Consider the following 20,952-nt stretch of genomic DNA (forward strand, 5'->3'; position numbering starts at 1 on the left):
ACCAACCAACTAGAGATCTACATCTACGCCAATACAATGCCTCATAAGGGGCCATCTAAATGTTGGAACGGTAGCTATTATTATAGGTAAACTCTATAAGATGAGGGTGATCATCTTAACTACCCTTGAATTCGATTGCAGAAGCTCTCCAGATTTCCTCTAAGGTCTGAATGGTAAGCTCTACCTGACCATCCATCTGTGGATGAAATGTTGTGCTAAGATTAACCTGAGTACGATGACCTTTCTGAAATGACTTCTAGCAATGAGAGGTAAACTAAGGACCTCTATATGAGATGATAGACAAAGGAACCCCATGCAACTTGGCTATCTCATTAATGTAAAGCTTGGCATAGTCCTCCGCCGAATTTGTAGTCTTAACAGCCAAAAATTGCGCAGACTTAGTAACTCTGTTAACTATCACCCAAATGGAGTCATGCTGTCTGCGAGTACGAGGTAAACCTATAATGAAGTCCATGTTGATCACTTCCCACTTCCATGTAGGAATGTTAATCTCTTGAGTCATACCTCCTGGTTTATGATGATCTACATTCACCTGCTGACAATTAGGGTACTTAACCACAAAATCTGCTATATCCCTTTTCATACAATTCCACCAAAAGACTTCCCACAGATCACAATACACCTTAGTGGCACTTAGATGAATAGAATACCTGTAGTTATGGGCTTCTACAAGAATCTGTTGTCTAAACTCACCCACTTTAGGAACACATAAACGGCCCTGTTAGCGAAGCATACCATCTCCCCTTTGGGAGAAATCCTCAACTCTCTACTGATAACTGCACCCTTTAGTTAAAGCAATATAGGATCAGTACCTTGCTTTTCCTTAACTTCTACTACCTATGAAGATTGTGACTCATTCTGAACTGTTACACCACTATCTAATATGCTTATAAGGCGAACTCCCAGACGACCAAGCTAGTGAACATATTTTGCTAGTTCTTTCATTTCTTCCTCAACATGCACTACACTACCCATAGAAAGTCTGCTAAGAGAAGTTGCTACTACATTGACCTTACCAGGATGGTAGAGCATATTCATATCAAGGTCCTTGAGGAACTCAAGCCATCTTCTCTGGCGAAGATTCAACTCTTTTTCGGTGAATACATACTGAAGGATCTTATGGTCTGTGAACATATCCACGTGAACACCATACAAGTAATGTCTCTAAATCTTAAGGGAAAATACTACGGCTGCAAGCTTGAGATCATGAGTCAGATAGTTCTTCTCATGCACCTTAAGTTTTCTAGAAGCATAAGCTATAACCTAATCACGCTGCATTAACACACAACCTAGGCCGACTCTGGATGCATCACAATAGATCACATAACCGTATGAACCCTCTGGTAGAGTAAAAACAAGAGTTGTAGTCAACCTAGTTTTCATCTCTGATAAGCTCTTCTCACAATCATTTGACCACTAGAACTTAACATTTTTCTGAGTCAATTTAGTCAATGGAGAAGCTATGGATGAAAATCCATCCACGAACCTTCTGTAATAACACGCTAGACCCAAGACACTTCTGATATCTATAGGAGAGAAAGGTCTAGGCCATTGTTTCACTGCTTTTATTTATTGAGAATCCAATCGGATTCTTTTGCTAGAACTATATGCCTAAGAAAAGCAACTGATTGCAACCAAAACTCACATTTTCTAAACTTAGCAAATAACTGGCGATCTTTGAGAGTTTGCATGAAAACCCTTAAATGAGTTGCATGTTCTTCCTCATTCCTAGAATAAATGAGGATATCATCAATGAAGATGATAACGAACAATCTTAATACTGCTTGAACACCCTGTTCATCAAATCCATGAAAGTTGCAGGAGCATTGGTTATTCCAAATGACATAACTACAAATTCGTAATGACCATATCGAGTTCTGAAGGCTATTTTTGAAATGTCACTACCTTTGACTGTGAGCTGATGATAACCGGATCTAAGGTCTATCTATGAAAAATGACTAGCACCCTGAAGTTGGTCAAACAAGACATCAATCCTAGGGATAGGGTACTTATTCTTGATTGTGACTTTGTTAAATTTCTGATAGTCAATGCACATCTTAAGAGAACCATCTTTCTTTTTGACAAACAACACTGGTGTACTCCATGGGGAAATACTAGGTTTGATGAAGCCCTTATCTAGGAGGTCTTTCAGCTGCTCTTTCAATTCCTTAATCTTAGCTGGAGCCATTCTATAAAGAGGAACAGAAATAGGCTGGGTATCTGGAAGGAGATTAATTCTGAAGTGGATTTCCCTTATGGGAGGAACTCCGGGAAGATCTTCTGGAAACACTTCTGAAAACTCATTAACTACTGGAACTGACTCAAGAGTTGGGGTTTCAGAGCTTTAATCCTTAAGCTAAACTAGATGATATATATAAACCATAGAGATCATCTTTCTGACATTAAGGTAAGAAATGAATCGACCCATAGGCACTGAGCTACTACCCTTCCATTCTAGGATTGGTTCGTCTGGAACTGAAAATGAATGATCCTATTTCTAAAATCGACGAAGGCATAACAAGAATATAACCAATCCATCCCTAGAATGATATCAAACTCTACCAGATCTGCTGAGGTAACTTTCTGAGAGACTGTGAAATGGTAATTTTTGTATACCCGTCTAGCTTTTACTGGGTCACCGACTAGAGTAGAGACTGAGAAAGGTTCAAAGAGACTTTCTGGACTGACATCAAAGTTTACTGCTATATATGGAGTTACAAAGAAAAGAGTAGCCCATGGATCTAACAAAGCATAATATCTAAATGAAAGACTCACAACGTACAAGTAACCACATCAGGAGAATCTTTCTGAGCCTGGCAAGCCTGGAGTGCATACAACCTGTTCTAGCGTTGACCTCCACCTATACCAGATGAGTTACCCTAATGAGTCGGGAGACCTGTTGGTGCTGCTAAAGTTGTAGATTGAGCCTTTCCATTGTTACCTCCTTGACCTTGTTTAGAAGAAGCGCAATCCCTCAATCTGTGACCAGTATGACAACACCCAAAACATCCATCTTTGCCTGCAAGACACTCGCCCGAATGGTTCTTACCACACTTGGAACAAGTTGGTTAGGTTCTAGTAACGGTAACACTTCCCTGAGAATTAGAGCCCGATGCCCTATCTTTCTGATCCTGTAGAAACCTGGACGATGGAACACTAGTTGATGAAGGTGTTGGGGCTGAATATTTCTACTGAAACTATGAGCGATTTCCACCACCCAATTTTTGTTGAGAGTACTCATAGTTGCCTGTCCTAGCCTTTTTGTTATCTTTAGCATGTTCTCTAAGATTATCTCCCTCAACCTGCTCAGCATGAGTCATAAGCCTAGAGATGTTCATATCATCCAACAAAATAGCATTTATGCACTCTGTTCTCACCAATAAAGATAGCTCGAATAGAAACTTACTCATCTAAGCCCTGGAATCGGCAACCATATGTGAAGCATACCTAGAGAGCTGGGTGAACTTAAGTACATACTCTTGGACTGTCATGGAACCTTGCCTTAAATTTAGGAACTCCTGAGCTTTTGTCTCCCTCAACTCTCTTGGAAAGAACCTATCTAGAAAAGCTCCAGTAAAACACTCTTATGTCACGGTAGTGGCATTCTTACCTCTGTTGTATTTCCACTATGTGAACCATATGTGATCCACATCGATAGGACGCCAACTCTACCTTATCATTTCCCTGTTACTTGCCTCACTCAAAAGATTTTCTTGACCTCATCTTTGAAGTTCTGGGGAACCTCACCAATATGCGATCCTGGAAACACAAGTGGGTTCATCCTAGCAAAATCACGGACCCTAGGTTCACTGATCCACCACTAGCATTTACAGGAACTGGAAGTTGCTGCTTGTTCTGATTAACTACGCACTGGACCAAAAGTTGGATAGTGTTCCTGAAATGTGCATTCGAAACCTCTTGATCGGGGATAGGAGCAACTGGATCAGCATTACGTGAATAAGCATTCCTAAGGTAAGCTCTACAAGGAGGCATGATCTGAAAATGCATAATGTTGGATTAGAGAGGAGATCATACCAATGCACGATGAGAATATCAAGAAAGTGAAGTTTTTCCTAAAACACTTTGTAGCTCCCCCTCATAGGTGTGGTGCACTTCACACTCATGAAAGGGACTCTACTTGATACAGCTTTTCAGACATCCTAGGACTCTTGAACCTAGTGGTCTGATACCATGAATGTCATTCCCTAAGGCTACCCCCTGGACATTAACACGAGACGTAGGATCAGGAGTGACCATAAGCTATCCCTCATGGCATATCATAAGCATACTAAGATAACTAAAATGAGAAAATATTGTGTGGAAACTTAAACATGACATAAAGAGAAATGAGGGGACATACCCATTCTAAGTCTGAACATATAAAACTGAGTTTAATGACAACTGAAATATCAAACTCAAAACTAAAACTGAATCTAGTACTATGTCTGAATGAAAGTCTCTATTGATTAGAGATGGTGGCACATTCCCCAGCTAACTCTAGCAAAACTGAAACTAAAAGATTGAAAGTAGAAAGATAACATGTCAATCGTCCTCAAAAAATGAGGACTCACAATTAATGCTGCAGAAGTAGAGATCATGAACGATCTATGCATGATCTGAGTGCTGAGGACCTGAACCTACATCATGAGAAGATGTAGCACAGAGTATGTATTAGCACTTGAAAGGTACTGAGCATGCAAGATAGGATTGAACAATACATACATAACTGAACAAAGCAATAAGAGCAATGATTGAATCTGAACATGAGGTAAATACTAAAATATGTTGAATTTTGAGATAACTGAATGCAATGACCAAGTACATGCTATGTTGCGACTAAATACTAAATTGTACTGATAACCTGGTCAACGAACTAGAATCTGATTGTGGGAGCTACTGTTAACCGACATAAAACCACGAGAGCTATCCGTGGAGTCTGATGTATCGCCCCATCGAGAGGATCAAATATACCTTGCCATGGTTATAAAGGCATGATTGGCGTGATTACTAAACTAATGCCCACAAAGGGGACTTATCCTATGGGGGCACGTGGTTCTCATATTACGAGGGTGACTGACCCTTAGTCCACTCGGTATTAAACCTATTCCAACCTGATTATGTAAATTAAACATTATGACTGACGTTCTTTAATACCGAATAGCTCAAAATACTAATATGGTAACTGAAAATGCAACATTAATATACTGTTAATGAAACAATCTTAACTGAGGCATGAATATCTGAATAAATTGACCTTGCAAGTGTAATTCATGAACTAAATTAATCTACACAACTAAGGTTTTGAGTTTCATGCAAGAACTAAGCAACAATTCTATACAAACATGATAATTTTATTTGGATTAGTCTAACAACTGAATCACAACATAAATTCTAAAATTCTAGAAACCCTAGGTCTAGCATGATATAGAGAATCAAGAATCTGACTGAATTCTAGGCACCTAATGGGTGAAAGGAACCCACTAGTGAAATCCCACATACCTGGTGACGAAATTCACGAAGAAATCTTTTGATTTCGGGGCTGGAACTAAAGAAAACTTTGATGCAATCTTGGAGAGGGTTGGTCGACTCTTTCTCCTTCTTTTTGTTCATCTTGATGATTTTTTGGAGAATCAGTTGATTAGGGTAAGCCCTATTTAATTTACTAGGCTAAAATTGACCAAAATGACGTAGTTTAGGATGTCCAAGGCATAAGGAAAAGACCAAACGAACCCTCACTTAAAAACTATCGGGGCCAATCGACCGACTGATCGATGGTTCGTGGACTGACCCACGGTACATCCTGTCAACCGTCTACTGGCTTCAGAAAAGGGGTTCTAGGTCTCGATCCATGAACCAGGATCACGGCCCGTGGTCTTACCTACTATTCGTGGGTCATTCCTTACAATATCCTTTCTGGGTTTTCTAGAGAGGGTTGTAGGTGGCTATCCACAGATACCCACCTACGGTCCATGGGTGGTGCCCGTCGGTGGCACCTGCAACTTCTGAAATCATCATTCTGGTCTTTCTAGGATATGGGGTGTTACAATATCGTTGCCCAATCTGATGGAAAACTTCATTGGTAACGATTTCACGTTCTTTACGATGTTTGGCCAAAACCCCCATTCTTGGGGTGTGATTATGTATTTGAATGCATTAATTAGCTAATGGGTGTTGTTAGTTACTGATTTTACTGTTGTTTTGAAGTGGGTTAAATTAATAGTTTGTATTTTAATTGAGGAATTGTAGTTGCAAATGCAATTCTAGCTTAGTACTCTATACTTGCTTGAGAAAGAAGTGTTAGAGTCAAATTTTTAGTTGATGATTGTATCGATTGTGTTGTTACGGATATAGCTTGAGAAAGTGAGTTTGAATACAATCTTACGAATCTAGCTTGAAAAAGCAGATTATTAGGGTAATTAGTTGTTAAATGGTGTTGTGCCTGTTGAGGTTCAAAAGAACTCACTTGATTCGCAATAGTTGATTGAGAAATGGATATTGCACCCAAAACCCAGCCTACCCACTGAGATTCAACAACTTTGAGTATTTAGTAATCACCCATTACGCAAAATTAGCATTAAATTTATCACACTCTCAAGAAACCTTCTCTATTTGCTTACTTCCGTTTGTAGTAGTTGTAAATTGATTACCTAAATCCCCCCATTTGACATTAATTGTCAAAACCTTGTAATTTACTTTAATGTTGCGAATTTCTACCTCTACAAATTATTAGAACTCCAATTTACTTTTTAGTAGAATTTTTTATTCTATCACTCCATGTGGGATTGACCCCAACTCTTCGATTGGTTTATACTTGTTAGCGACCGCCTACACTTAGAATTGGATGAAGTGTAGTTGAGCATTATCAACAAGATCAACATAAGTGACTCTATGGGACAAGGAGATGGGACACCTTCTATAGACCCTTTTTACCATAATAGAATTACCAACTGGTGTAGAGACAAAAAAAGGATTTAACAACACATCTAGAAGAATATCAAACCTCATAGCCACATATGGCGTAAAAAAAGACAAGGTAGCATCGAGGTCAATTAAAGCATAAACATCAAGATGAAAGACATTCAACATAGTGGTAACCACGTCAGGAGAACCCTCTTGCTCATGACGGGTCTAGAGTGCATAAACCCTATTTTTCTTTGGAGCAGTTAAACCTGAACAACTAGGCAAAGCTTGCTTACCTTCTCTTCCCTTAGCCGTAAGCGATGCACAATCCCTTATTTTATGGCCACTTCTACCGCAATCGAAGCAACCATCCGTGCCGGCTAAGCATTTACCCCCATGCTTCCTTCCACACTTTGCACAAGTAGATAATAAAGATCCACCGCCATTCCCTTCTTGAGGCTTAGGTTAGACACCCTATCTTTGTTGTACTTAGGAGGAGCATTGGAGGAACCTTGACTGAAAAACCTTTGTCAGAATCTAGAATGGCTATGTCCTTCAGACCGTGATGTGAGAAGTTATCATTACCGATCCTTGCCTTCTTTGTTTCCCTAGATCTTCCCTAAGTTTTTCCTCTTCTAGTTGTTGAGCATGAACCATAAGATGAGAAATATCCATATCATTGATAAATATGGCGGTACGACATTCCTTGACCACCATCTCAAACACTTCCAAAACAAACTTACTTATCCTTGCCCTAGGGTTGAAAATCATAGTAGGAGCATAATTAGACAATTGTGTGAACATCAAAGCATATTCCTTCACACTCATGTTACCTTGATGAAGGTTGATGAATTCAAGTACCTTTTCCTCCCTCATCTCAAGGGAAAGAATATATCAAGGAAAATAACTTCGAACTTTTCCCAATCAAGAGGACCCGCATCTTCTGTCCTCTCTTATTTCCATTGGTTGAACCATATTTGAGCACATGCTTAAGTTGATAAGCGACTAATTTCACTTTTTCTATCGATGTCAAACCCATTATCATCAACACCTTATACACTTCATCAATGAACTGTTGAGGGTCTTTCTCAACCTTAGAACCATGAAACTCTGGAGCATTCATTCTAGTGAAGTATCTCACTCTGGTTACCTTCGTACCCACATTTAGGATCATAGGGACCACAACTTACCTATTGTCTTGTGTCGTTATGGCTTGAGCTAATACTTAAAGAGCAACCCTAAACTCTACATTAGTCACTTGTTTGTTGATGAGTCCGAGAGTTGGACTCATTTAGTGCTTATTTACTTTCATTTAGTGTCCTCAAATGCTTACTTTATGCCAATAACAGATGTAAAACCCTTGATTTCTAGGTATATGAACAAAGCAAGGACACTAATTTGCGAAAAGGAACAAAGCGAGCTAACGAAATGAAAAAATGCAAGCCTAGTGAACGCCAAGTCTATTTGGAAACTCGTCGAATGGCATTTGACCGCCTAAAATTCCAGTGTACCAAGCCCTTAAGGAAAGAACCAAGTTGGTGAGAGAAAATAGCAGTCGGCAAATCGCCGAGTTGTTTCGCGATGCAGTGTTAGATCACCCATAGTTACAGACCTTGAGGATGCTGAAGGCCAAGGCAGAAAGGCAATGAAATTGACCAAAGGGCAGATCGCCAAGTGGATTGGCAAGACCGGCTTACTTCGCCGAGTGACTCTTTGCAGCACATTTTTGGCGACTATAAATACATTTTTGAACATTTAGTTTACAATTAATTATTATCATATTTTCATTTCATCTAATTTTGTAGTTTTGAATTATAATTACATTGAAGAGAGAGACAAATTTTCTGTAACTTTGAAGAATTGAAGTTTTTCACTTTTGAGAAATTTGAAGTAGGTCTTTGAGATTCTTCGACTTGGACTATTGTAAAGATGAAATTAATCTTACCCAATTGATGGAAACTCAATTTGGTAATAATTTTTATCTTTTTATAATGTCTAGCTAAAACCCCAATTCTTAGGGTATGATTATGTGATTATGGGCCTATTTAGTTTATAGGTATTGCTAATTGTTAGTTTAAATGTTGTTTAGAAGTGAGTTCAATCATTAGTTGTGGTTTAAATTAAGAATTGTAGTTGCAAATGCAGTTCTACTTTTGTGTTTTTGGCTTGCTTGAGATAGAGGTTTTAAAACCAAGATTTTTAATTGATGGTCAGTGGGTATTGGGTTGACATGGGTTCAGCTCGAGAGAGTGAATCCTAAACCCAATTCCACACATTCAGCTCGAGCGAGTGAATGGACAAAGGTGTGGGTTGTTCTTATTTTGTATGCTAGTGGGCCACCAAGATGACATGAGAAATCTCAATGATGTTAATGGGCCTAATGCCAATGACCCTAATCTTGTGGGTGGAGTTGGTGCCATTCGCTTTCCTCCGGATAAAGGGAACGTTGTGTTCCACATTACAAGCACCATGTTGCAGCTCTTGCAATTGAAAGGGATGTTTGGTAGGTTGGCTCATGAGGATCCCCATGAGCATATAAGGAACTTTGTTGATATTTGTGGGCCGTTCTGCTTCAAGAACATATTCCAAGAGTCGGGCTGTTTGAGGTTGTTCCCATTTTCTTTAATGGGAGAAGCATGTAAGTGGTTGGCTGAATTGCCAAGAGACTCCATTAGTTCGTGGGAAGAGCTTGTCATCGCATTTCAAGTGCAATTTTTCCCTCTTTCGAAAATGATGACACTTCGGGACAACATCCAAAGCTTCAAGCGTTTGGAGGGTGAGGCAATTCATCAGACTTGGCTAAGATTTAAGAAATTGGTGTTGCAATGCCCAACTCATGATTTGCCCAACAACGGTTTGCTGCAATACTTTTACGGATGCCTTGATTCAGTAAACAAAGGTGTAGCTGACCAACTTTCTCCGGGAGGTTTGATGCAACAACCTTACATTATAGCAGTCCATCTCTTGGATGGTATGACCACAATTAACCAGGCATGGTACACCTGCGAAGATCAGGTCTCCCCTCTCACTTTTAAATTGACAAAGGAACAGCTTGAGAAAGACCAAGAGAGGGACCAAAACATGGCAAAGATCATGACCCAACTTGAAATCTTGTCCAAAAATGTCATGGGAGCTGCTGCTAGAAGTGTCAATATTGTGGGTGTTGGGTATGTAAATCCCGATTAGGCCAAGTTTGAAGCATTGTACAATGAAGAGGTGAACTTCCTATCCAACCAAGGATGTGGTTATCGTGCAAACTACCCAAGGCAGGGTGGTAACCAAGGTTGGAACAGGGATGAAGGATGGAGAGATCGTGATAGAGAGTGGAGGGATCGTAACCCCACTTGAAAGGAAATAGACGGGGAAAAGGATAGGTATGTTCCTCCCATTAGCGTCAAAATCCCAAAGATTATGAGGGTGGCCGTTCTGAGTATATGCTCTCTCGTATTCTCAACAAGGTTGAAGGGTCCGATAAAATTTTGAAATAAATGAAGGAAGATATATCGATCCTTAGCCAGACGGTTACTTCTCACTTCGTATCTATCTAGTAGTTAGAGACCCAAATGGGTCAAATCTCGTCTCATTTAAACCTGAGATAACAAGGGGAGTTGCCTAGTGACACTATGGCCAACCCCAAGAATGAAGTTTTAATGAGGACTTGTATCGTGCTACGACGTTAACTAAGGTGCTTCTTGGGAGGCAACCTAAGTTTTATTTACTTTCATTTTTATTTTGAAATAATCGTGTGTTGGTTTTGCAGGTTGAAGGGTGAAGTGTGTTTGAAAAAATGCAGGTACACGAGCAAATGTTCGGTCGGTGACTCGCCCAAGAGGTCGGCGAGCCCGACTTGGACCGCTGTTGGACCTAAAAAATTCCAAGGTTGGAGTCTGTAAAACTCGGTGAGACCTTAGACTAGTCGGCGAGTCACCGAACAGGTCAGTGACCCCGACTTTGTCTGCCGTTCGGACCCCTACATAAACGGGTGGTCTTGTAAAACTCGGCGAGGTAAGTAACCACTCGGTGTGTTGCCGAGTGGTTCGGAGAGCAAAATTAATGTCGCCGAATAGGCGAGAGTTGGACGGTTTTTTTAAAGGCCAAAGGTTTAAAATTTCAAACTCTTTTACACTCCCACACTTGTTATCTTCCCAAAATCACACCGGCACTATATTTTTCTATATTTTTGCATTATTCCACTTGTTAGTAGTTGATTGTGTGCTCGGAGTTAGAATTCTTTGCCGCTTACCTTTTCAAATTATTTATTCGACATTAAAGATTGGTTTTTCAAACCCCAAAACTTGTAATTAGCGATTAATCTCATTTACAATTGCTTTGATATTAGTGATGTGTGATGGGCCTCTCTGAATCATAAATGTGTGCTTGTATGCCTATTTTAATTGCAAAATCTTGCCTAAATTACCTAGTTGATGATTTCCCAAATTTTCTTGCTTCAAAAATTGATCGAAATTGTTGAGTTGTGCTAAATTGTAGTTCGGTCTAGTTGAGTGAAGTCTGAGTAGCCCATAATTGTGCTAAATGACGCATTTTGCCCGATGATGGAGCATTCGACATCATTCCTAAGGGCGTAAGTCGTCAAATGGCTAATTTTGGCCAAATTGGGAAAAGTCTGAGTATCTCGGGGGCATGGGTCTTATGGTTCTGAGTCTAATTGAGTTTGTGTATGTTTTAATTTTGTTTTGGGGGATGCGGGGTTGATTTTTGAAGTAGTGGTAGAAAGTAGGCACATTGGGCAGTTTGACAAGCTGGGTCGAGATTGCCGAACCACTTGCGGTTCGCCGAATCCCTCTAGATCGCCTTTAATTTCTTGTTTTCTAGGCTTTGGGTTCTATAAATTTTGGTGAGAAGCCTGAGTTCAACGAGTGCACTTGGAGACTCGCCAAAGTCTTCTTTGATTGCCTTTTCTGTGCCCCTCACCCTTAAAATACAATGTAGCTTTCGGCAGGCTTGTCTATGCTCACCGAAAGCTATCGGTGATTCGTCGAAAGGCCTCTCACATCACCGACATGCCAATTGTTCTGGGATTTTTTTAGGCAATCCTTTCGGCAAGCCCATTCGGTGACTCGCCGACCTATTTGGAGAGTCTGTCTGCAACTATTTTTCTAAAAAATTTCTTGATTTGTTCCTAAAATTCTATGATATTTTTTTTGCAAACATGGCTTGAACCAACCTTGACATGCCACCCCGTAAAAGGGCACGGGGGATTGTGATCAATGAAGGGGCAGCAAATCCTCCAAAAAAGGGAAATACAGTACCTCCTAAAGGAGGCAATTGGAAGGGCAAGAAGCCCATATCTGATGTTCCGGAGCACAACTTCGGTAGCGAGGGAGAGTCCTTTGACTCCCATGTTGCATTCTTTGAGTCGGATAATGACTAGCCACTGTAGTCCAGGCGAGCAAGATCCGTGCTAGGTCTCGTCCTGACTCATAGAGAGCTCCAACAGCCACTCCTTCTATAGAAGATGCAGTGCCAGCTCTGGCACCACCTGTGGCCCCAATGCCACCAGTACAAATTCCTCCTCCCTGGCTACTCAACAGATTAAAAGCTGACGAGTTGAAGAGAATTCTATAGGAGAAGCTGCTATCCACAGAGGGCTTAGTGGGTAGATATTCCACTGTGAGGGACACCCTCCAGTTTCACCGGTTCGAGCAGTTCACCATGTCCCAAGGCCCCTATATTCCTATAGGGGTCCAAGTGTTCTACACAGTATACGGTGACTTGGTACCGAAGGGAAAGAAGAAGGCCAGTTCTTTTAGACCACTGAAGTCTGTCATGGTCTGAGGGAAGGAAGTCGGGTGCAGCAGTGATTACATTAATACTGTACTCGACAGGGCTTTAGGTTCTACACTTGCATATGAGGGTTTTCCTACAGCACAGTCCCTGGATGACTTATAGGGCTGGCTTGCACCCTTGATTTCTGATACCACATCGAGGTGGATCGAGGCAGGAGCTCCCATCGAGAAGAAGGATCTGAATATTGTCGCACGGTACTAGTTTGGGTTCATCAACAACTCGAATATGCCCTCGTACAACTAGTCCTTACTTCGCCACCCAAAGGCGGCCTGTCTAGGATCCATCATATCCTGGAAGACGATCAACATGGGACTCATCATTAGGCAAGAGATGGCCATGAGGGCCAAGCAGCATCACAAGTCCCTTCCATTCCCGGTTTTGATTACGGAGTTGTGCTGGAGTTCCTCGTGATGAGATGAGACATTTTGAGGTCACTCCTACATCTTCCACTGATATCCGGCATATAGAGGTCGAATACACTTGAGATGAGGCAGATACGAGGAGAGCAGCTCCAGCGGACACATCACGAGAGATTGATGTAGAGATAATTCCTGTATAGGCACCTTTGCCTACTCCGGCCTTCGGGCCTTCAGGTATACCTGCTTCCACTTCTTCCTCGCAGGCCACCTCCCAGCTCGCCAAGATTACTCGGGCCATGATCCTAAAGATCGGACACTTAGCCCATTTTGCAGATGTAAGGGCTATTCGATTGGAGGCTGCAGTACCATGGATGATTGAGAGTGCTATCCTAGCTGCACTGATACCCCTACGAGCATCTATTGACACCTTCACAACGAGGTTTTAGACTTGTGAGAGTAGACAGGGGCAACTTCAGAGGTGACGGCTTTGAAAGCCGATGTTTCTAGTTTGAGGAAGGATGTGGACTACTTGAAGTCTACAGACATCACTTCACTTTTGGAGGCAGCTGATGATGTGGATGCCCCGACTACTTCTGAGATTCCCACCACCAGAGATGTACAGATGGATGACATAGCAGCTGATGAGTCGGAGGCAGAGACCAGCGAGGAGTAGATAGGGGTGCGAGGGGATAATATCTATAGAGACCTGCCAGATCTGGAGGAGAAGATTGTACAGTCCGTGATTCAAACATCACTGACCGAGACATCCATGGCAGGCCCTAGTGGATTGACCATTGTTTCTGCTACACCGGGCACTGATGCCCCAATAGATTGAGCGACTGCATAGACATGACTTTTATTTACATCCCTCTCTATCACTTTTATTGCATTTTAGGAAAAATTGCTTTTTGTTTGTGGTGGGGTGAGGTATTTCTATACCTACCTCTTGGGATTGTTATATCTATATATATTAGTCTTGTTGTGTTGTAAATTGTGTTTTTGTACTGTTTTGTGGATGCTTGAGCTTGTGGCTCCTTGTTTTAATTGGAAATGGCTTTTAGACCCTTCAAAAAAATTTGCCACCCCTTGATTGTGTTTAATTGTGGTTGTTCTTGTGCAAATTTGAGTGTCAGTCATGATCACTACCAATGACTTGAATAATGCTCTCAATCCAACAAAAATAAATGTGTGTCTACGATGAGGCCAAATGAAGTTGCATAGACAATATGTGAACTTTTTGCATCTCGTTGTGACTAGTCGGTTATTGAATGAATCTCTTGTGTTGAATATTTCACACTAGCGTAAGTGTGGAGTCTTGCTTAATATTGGTGTCAATGCCTTGTGTGATGAGCTTACCGTGAACCTTGTGTGATGACACCTAGAATTTTCCCCGTTGGTCCGGTTGACTAAGTGATGCAAGCTCTTGAAATGATCTTAGGAAAAAACCTTAAAGAGTGAAACAATTTGACATTATACCTCTTTTGTGGCCTACCTTGTGAGTGTGTGAACTTTACTTGAACACCCTTTGAGCCTTATCCTTTTCTTGGAAGAAACTTGAGCAAATGAGACTTCTCTTTATCTATTCACCCATAATCCTCATGAAATGTGGTTTGTTTGAATAGCCAACTTAGGCCAAAAGCCTAAGTTAGGGGTGTGGTGAAAGGAGAAGGTAAATCAAGAAGTACAAAGAAGTCCCCCTTTGATCTATGGTTGTGAAAAAGATGGAACCCCTCCATACAAAAAAAAAGAAAAGAAGATGAAAAAGAAAAAGAACGAAAAAGTTTAAAAATAAAGTTGTGAAAACGCAAAAGAAATAGGGTGTCCGGTAAGTGAATAAAGGGGTAACTTTTGACCAGGGGTGAAAATATTGAAGAAAACGAAAGAAAGTGATGTTCATACCACATTTCATGAGGATAGAAGCCAGTGAGCCTAAATGACAATACCTTTACACAGCCCCGTTACAAGCCTTGGAAAGACCTTTTTAATCTTGAGTGAGCTGAAATGAATATTGGTTGGAAAATAAGGAAAAACCTATGGGTGAAGTCATGCATGTGTTCATCTTTGTGAGTGTGAGAGTTGTTTGTGATTCCGGAGCTATAAATTGTTGAAGGATAGTGTGTGAATATGGAATCACTCTTTGTGTGAGGGCATTTGAGTACCTTTGTTGAGTTTGAACTTGCATTTAAAGTCAATATTGTGAACTTGAGAATCTTTGGTAATGGTGAGTCACAACTTGAACCTTTGAGTGCACATTTGATCCTTGCATGAGTAAGTTGAGTCTTGTTGTGTTCATTCATGATTGAATNGAATTACAAAGAAGTCCCCCTTTGATCCATGGTTGTGAAAAAGATGGAACCCCTACATACCAAAAAAAGAAAAGAAAAGAAGATGAAAAAGAAAAAGAACGAAAAAGTTTAAAAATAAAGTTGTGAAAACGCAAAAGAAATAGGGTGTCCGATAAGTGAATAAAGGGGTAACTTTTGACCAGGCGTGAAAATGTTGAAGAAAAGGAAAGAAAGTGATGTTCATACCACATTTCATGAGGATAGAAGCCAGTGAGCCTAAATGACAATACCTTTACACAGCCCCGTTACAAGCCTTGGAAAGACCTTTTTAATCTTGAGTGAGCTGAAACGAATATTGGTTGGAAAATAAGGAAAAACCTATGGGTGAAGTCATGCATGTGTTCATCTTTGTGAGTGTGAGAGTTGTTTGTGATTCCGGAGCTATAAATTGTTGAAGGATAGTGTGTGAATATGGAATCACTCTTTGTGTGAGGGCATTTGAGTACCTTTGTTGATTTTGAACTTGCATTTGAAGTCAATATTGTGAACTTGAGAATCTTTGGTAATGGTGAGTCACAACTTGAACCTTTGAGTGCACATTTGATCCTTGCATGAGTAAGTTGAGTCTTGTTATGTTCATTCATGATTGAATCTTGTGTAGCACTATTTGAGACATCCTTTTTGAACTGCTGAACTTGAGTTTTACTTGAGGATAAGCAAAAGTTTAAGTTGGGGGTCTTTATGAGTTCAAGAGTTGGACTCATTTAGGGCTTATTTACAATGATTTAGTGTCCTCAAATGCTTATTTTTGTGCCAATAACTAATGTAAAACCCTTGATTTCCAAGTATATGGATTTAGGAACAATGCAAGAACACTAATTTGCAAAAAGGAACAAAATGAGCTAAAAGAATGAAGAAATACAAGCTTGGTGATCGCCAAGTCCATTTGGCGACTCGCCGAATGGCTATTTGACCGCCTAAAGTTCCACTGTACCAAGTACGAAAGGAAAGAACCAAGTTGGCGAGAGAAAAGAGCAATCAGCGGATCACCGAGTGGTTTCGCGATGCAATGTTGGATCGCCCAAAGTTACAAACTTTGAGGATGCTAAAGGCCAAGGAAGAAAGGGGATGGAATTGACTAAAGAGCGAATCACCGAGTGGATAGGCGAGCCCGACTTACATCGCCGAGTGACTTTTTGCAACACACATTTTGCAACTATAAATACAATTTTGAACATTTAGTTTAGCGTCAATTATTATCATATTTTCATTTCATCTAATTTTGGAGTTTCAAATTGTAATTACTTTGAGGAGAGAGGCAAATTTTCTTTAGCTTTGAAGAATTTAAGTTTCTCACTTTTGAGAAACTGGAAGTGGGTCTTTGAGATTCTTTGACTTGGACCATTGTAAAGACGAAATTAATCTTACCTAGTTGATGGAAACTCAATTTGGTAACAATTTTTATCTTTTTATAATGTCTAGCTAACACCCCAATTTTAGTTGCAAATGCAGTTCTACTTTTTGTGTTTTTGGCTTGCTCGAGAGAGAGGGTTTAAAACAAAAAAATTTGATTGATGGTTAGTGGGTATTGGGTTGACATGGGTTCAGCTCGAGAGAGTTAATCCTAAACCCATTTCAACACATTTAACTCGGGAGAATGAATGGACTAAGGTGTGGGATGTTCTTATTCTGTATGCTTGTTGATGTTCGAGAGAAATTGACTTGATTCGGGGTAAATTATTCGAGAGAAAGTTTACCTCCTCTAGCCTAGGTTGCTCACTAATATCCAGCTATTTTCTAATAGTTGCAATTTCCCATTTGTCTATATTAGCCTATAATCGAATCACATCCCAAGAACCTGTCTCATTTTTGTTATTTCATATTGTTTGTTATTGTTGTAGTGATAATTTTAAACCAAAACCCCTCATTTGACATTTGTGTCATCCCCTGATTTGAATGATGTTTTTATTTGATAATGTATATTTCTATGACTGATTTGACCATATTCACACTTCCTAATTGATTCTCAAAAACATACCACTCCATGTGGGATTCAACCCCAACTCATTTAGTTGGGTTTTATACTGACTAGCAATCGTTAACACTTAGAATTGGATGAAGTGTCTTTGAAACATTAATCATTCGGCCAAAGGGTCGATCAAAACTTAAAGATCTTGGGGAAGCCTTTCGAGGGGCCATATCATGTAGAGCATTAGATAAGGATTAGGAGATAGAAATTATAGAGTTAAACTCTATCGCACGACTTTAGAGTAATGAAAGTAGTGGAGTTTCCTAAACATCCTATAGCCTCGCATTCATAAGTGTGGTGCGCTTCATACTCGTGAACAAGACTCTTTTCAACGTGGCTTATGAGACTTCCTAGGACCTTTCTAAACCTTGTGCTCTGAATACCAAGTTTTTCGTGACCCAAAGTAGACCCTAGACGTGACATGGTATATAGGACACCGAGAGTCCCTATATAATCCACTTAGTATACATCATACAAGATAATAGAAATCAAGAGATTTTAACAGACAATTTTCAAAACATAAGAGTTTATAAAATGTAGCGGAATTCTAACATAGTCTCAAAGCCATCTAGTACATCAAGATTCATCGGAACGTAACCCGTACATCACATATAGTATTGAAAAGAAGAAAAGACAATAAGCAATAAAGCTAGGTCCTCAAAACATGCGGACTTATCAATTTTTAACTCTCATATAATGAACTCTAGCCACGGGGATGCAAAATCGGAGCGTCGGACCCTACATTTGTATAAGAATGTAGGCAAGAGTATGTGTTAGTACAAAAATGTAACAAGTATGATAGCAATGCATAAAAGTACGAAATCATGCTAATAAATACATATTTCATAAAACATTGTCAATGCAAGGTAGCATCTTTAAAAAATTCGTGAGATACTTCTTGAAGTAACCTTAGTTCATTCTTGTGGGAGATTTACCTTTAACAGTCATTTAAGACCATGTGAGATATTAACATGGAATTCGGTGTCTATCCCACTCTGAAAAGAGGTGTCCTACTTGCCAAGGTAAGACCATGAACTTATAGATTATGCGGATCCACTAGCTAATGTCTATTTAAAACCATAATCTTGGGGGGAACATAGGTATGGGATAAGGAGATTGCTACTAGAAATCCAGCCTCAAGCTACGGGAGAGCTTCCATCTCAATATCCTCTCGGTGCTAAGCGTAAATCCCATGAAATAGTCATTATCTTAACTTGTCTTATCATTAAGAGGCATGTGTCATATCCACTTGCCTAATCATCCATGGAAGGAACATCAAGTAGATAATCCAAGCTAGGTTTCACTAGAATAGCTCCAAAATCTCATTTTAAAGTTTATTTGAGAAAACCTTTCAACTCTAAGAATCCTTTATGTGAAAAAATAATTTCACAACAACAACAATCACATTGATTCTTCATTCTCAAAGCATCCTCAAATCATTTACATCATTATCATAAAGAACATGCATATCTTTCATGACTCAAAAGCTTCATCATATGATTAATTCTAAAAAATGTGGATTTCACATGGTTTCATGGGGATTCAACTTAGAAACATGCAATTTCTTCAGTTCATGCATAAAAATACATAAATCAATCAATAATATCATAGTTGAAAAGAACCCATGAGATTGAGTAAAACCCTAACTTCCATAGGAGATTCTACCTTGTGAAAATAGGAAAATTTAGGAACCCTATGGAGGAAAGGATTCCATAGGTTCATAATATCATACCTTGATGCCAAAACCTTGAAATCAATGGTGAAATTGAAGAACCTTGAAATCAATAGTGAAATTGAAGACTTGATTGAAACCCTAGCCTTCTTCTTCAAACTTTAGAGAGAGAAATATTTGAGAGGATGGCTTGATCTTCTTTTGGGAGTTTTGATAGAATGAACTGAATTGGGTGATTTTTGGGGTAAAAATCCTTATATAGGGCTTTGGGTAGAAGGTAAAATGGTGTAGTATTAAGTTACAATAATTGGGAAAAGACATGAATGACCCTGACTTAAAATTATCTAAATGACCCACTGGAAGGTCTTCACAGGTCGTCTAGAGCACCACGGGCCGTCAAGTGGGTCGTGAAGATGCTCTGCTTGATAGCGCTTTACTATTTCAGACATAAATTTTTACTCTAAGCTTAGAATTAGGCAAACTCGGTGGCGTTGGAAAGAGGACTCAATTATGTTTAATTTGAAAGGTCATAGGCCACATAATTCATTTTGGGCTGAAATATATGATAGTTTGAAGTTGACCCTAAACTCTAAGTCTGATAAATCCCCTTCACGGACGACTTCACGGTCCTTGTGAAGCTTCATGGGCCATTTAGACGTTTTTGGTCCATGACCAATGACTAGGGGAGATGCCCTTCTGATTTGACCCACTTGACGACCTGTCAACATCACCACAAGGTGTCTGGGCTTCGGTCAAGGTGAAGCCTACCTGGGGCAGGTTTTGGAAGACCTCACGAGAGCATTAACGGACCATGGTCCCTTTCACGACACATCTAGGTCTTCATGGACTGTTCTAGGGTCCATTTTTGGGTACTTAACCTACCCGCTTAGTCTTTCTCTAATCCGAGGTCTTACGTCTAGTGCCTGAAAAATATTTTTTCTATACACATAGTGAGAGCATTCATGTGCCCACAATGGTATAAAATCAAGGGTCATGGGCATTTTTGGCAATTTTGTAATTTGCCACTATTCATCTCAACTATTTTTTCTGCATGTTCCCTCTAAAGGGTAAATATCAATTTGTACAAAGCTTTACTTGATTTTTCTATTATCGACTTTGTTTCAGGTGGTGATATTAATTTCCTCTGAAGTTCAACCTGATATAGAAAAACCAAGTAAAGCTTTATACAAATTGATTGTGACCCTGTAGATGGAATATGGAGGAATGACAGTTAAGATGAATAGTGGCAAATTACATCAAGACCTAATCATTCCACAAATCTGGTTTTAATTTTAGATTGGATATTAGGAAGTCCTTCAACACACCATAAAAGACATAGACTATTATATATGTAGACTTATTTGCCTCCAGATTTTAATTGATGACAATGATGTTAAAAGAAAAAAAGTCGAATGAATGCTACTTTTTTTACTTGAAGGAACATGAAATATATTCATTCTTACATGTGAACAGTTCAAGAGTGAAGAATGAAAATACAAGTGCTATCATTTTAAAATGAAATGTCTTCATAATTCTTCGATCAATTTCTACTCCCAGTCTCAGACTTTTAAACATATGACTCCACACTTCAAGCTCTAGGTTAATCTCACTGCTCATGGGTCACAACACCCTAATATATATATATATATATATATATGAACACCCGTCCTACCTTATCTCAAACACAAGATTCATGAAAATAAGGGTATACACGAACCAACAAACTTTGATGCACTAATGGACTCCTATTAAGCCGTAGTGCAAATTTTGTACCTTTTTTATGACTAAATCAGAAAGAATCGAAGTGTCAAAAATGAGCTTTTAACACGTATGTCACCTCAAAATTAAGGCATAGCAAATGAAATTAGAGTAAAGCAG

Source organism: Solanum stenotomum, chromosome 1 (assembly GCF_019186545.1).
Source record: "Solanum stenotomum isolate F172 chromosome 1, ASM1918654v1, whole genome shotgun sequence".
NCBI classification, from domain to species: domain Eukaryota; kingdom Viridiplantae; phylum Streptophyta; class Magnoliopsida; order Solanales; family Solanaceae; genus Solanum; species Solanum stenotomum.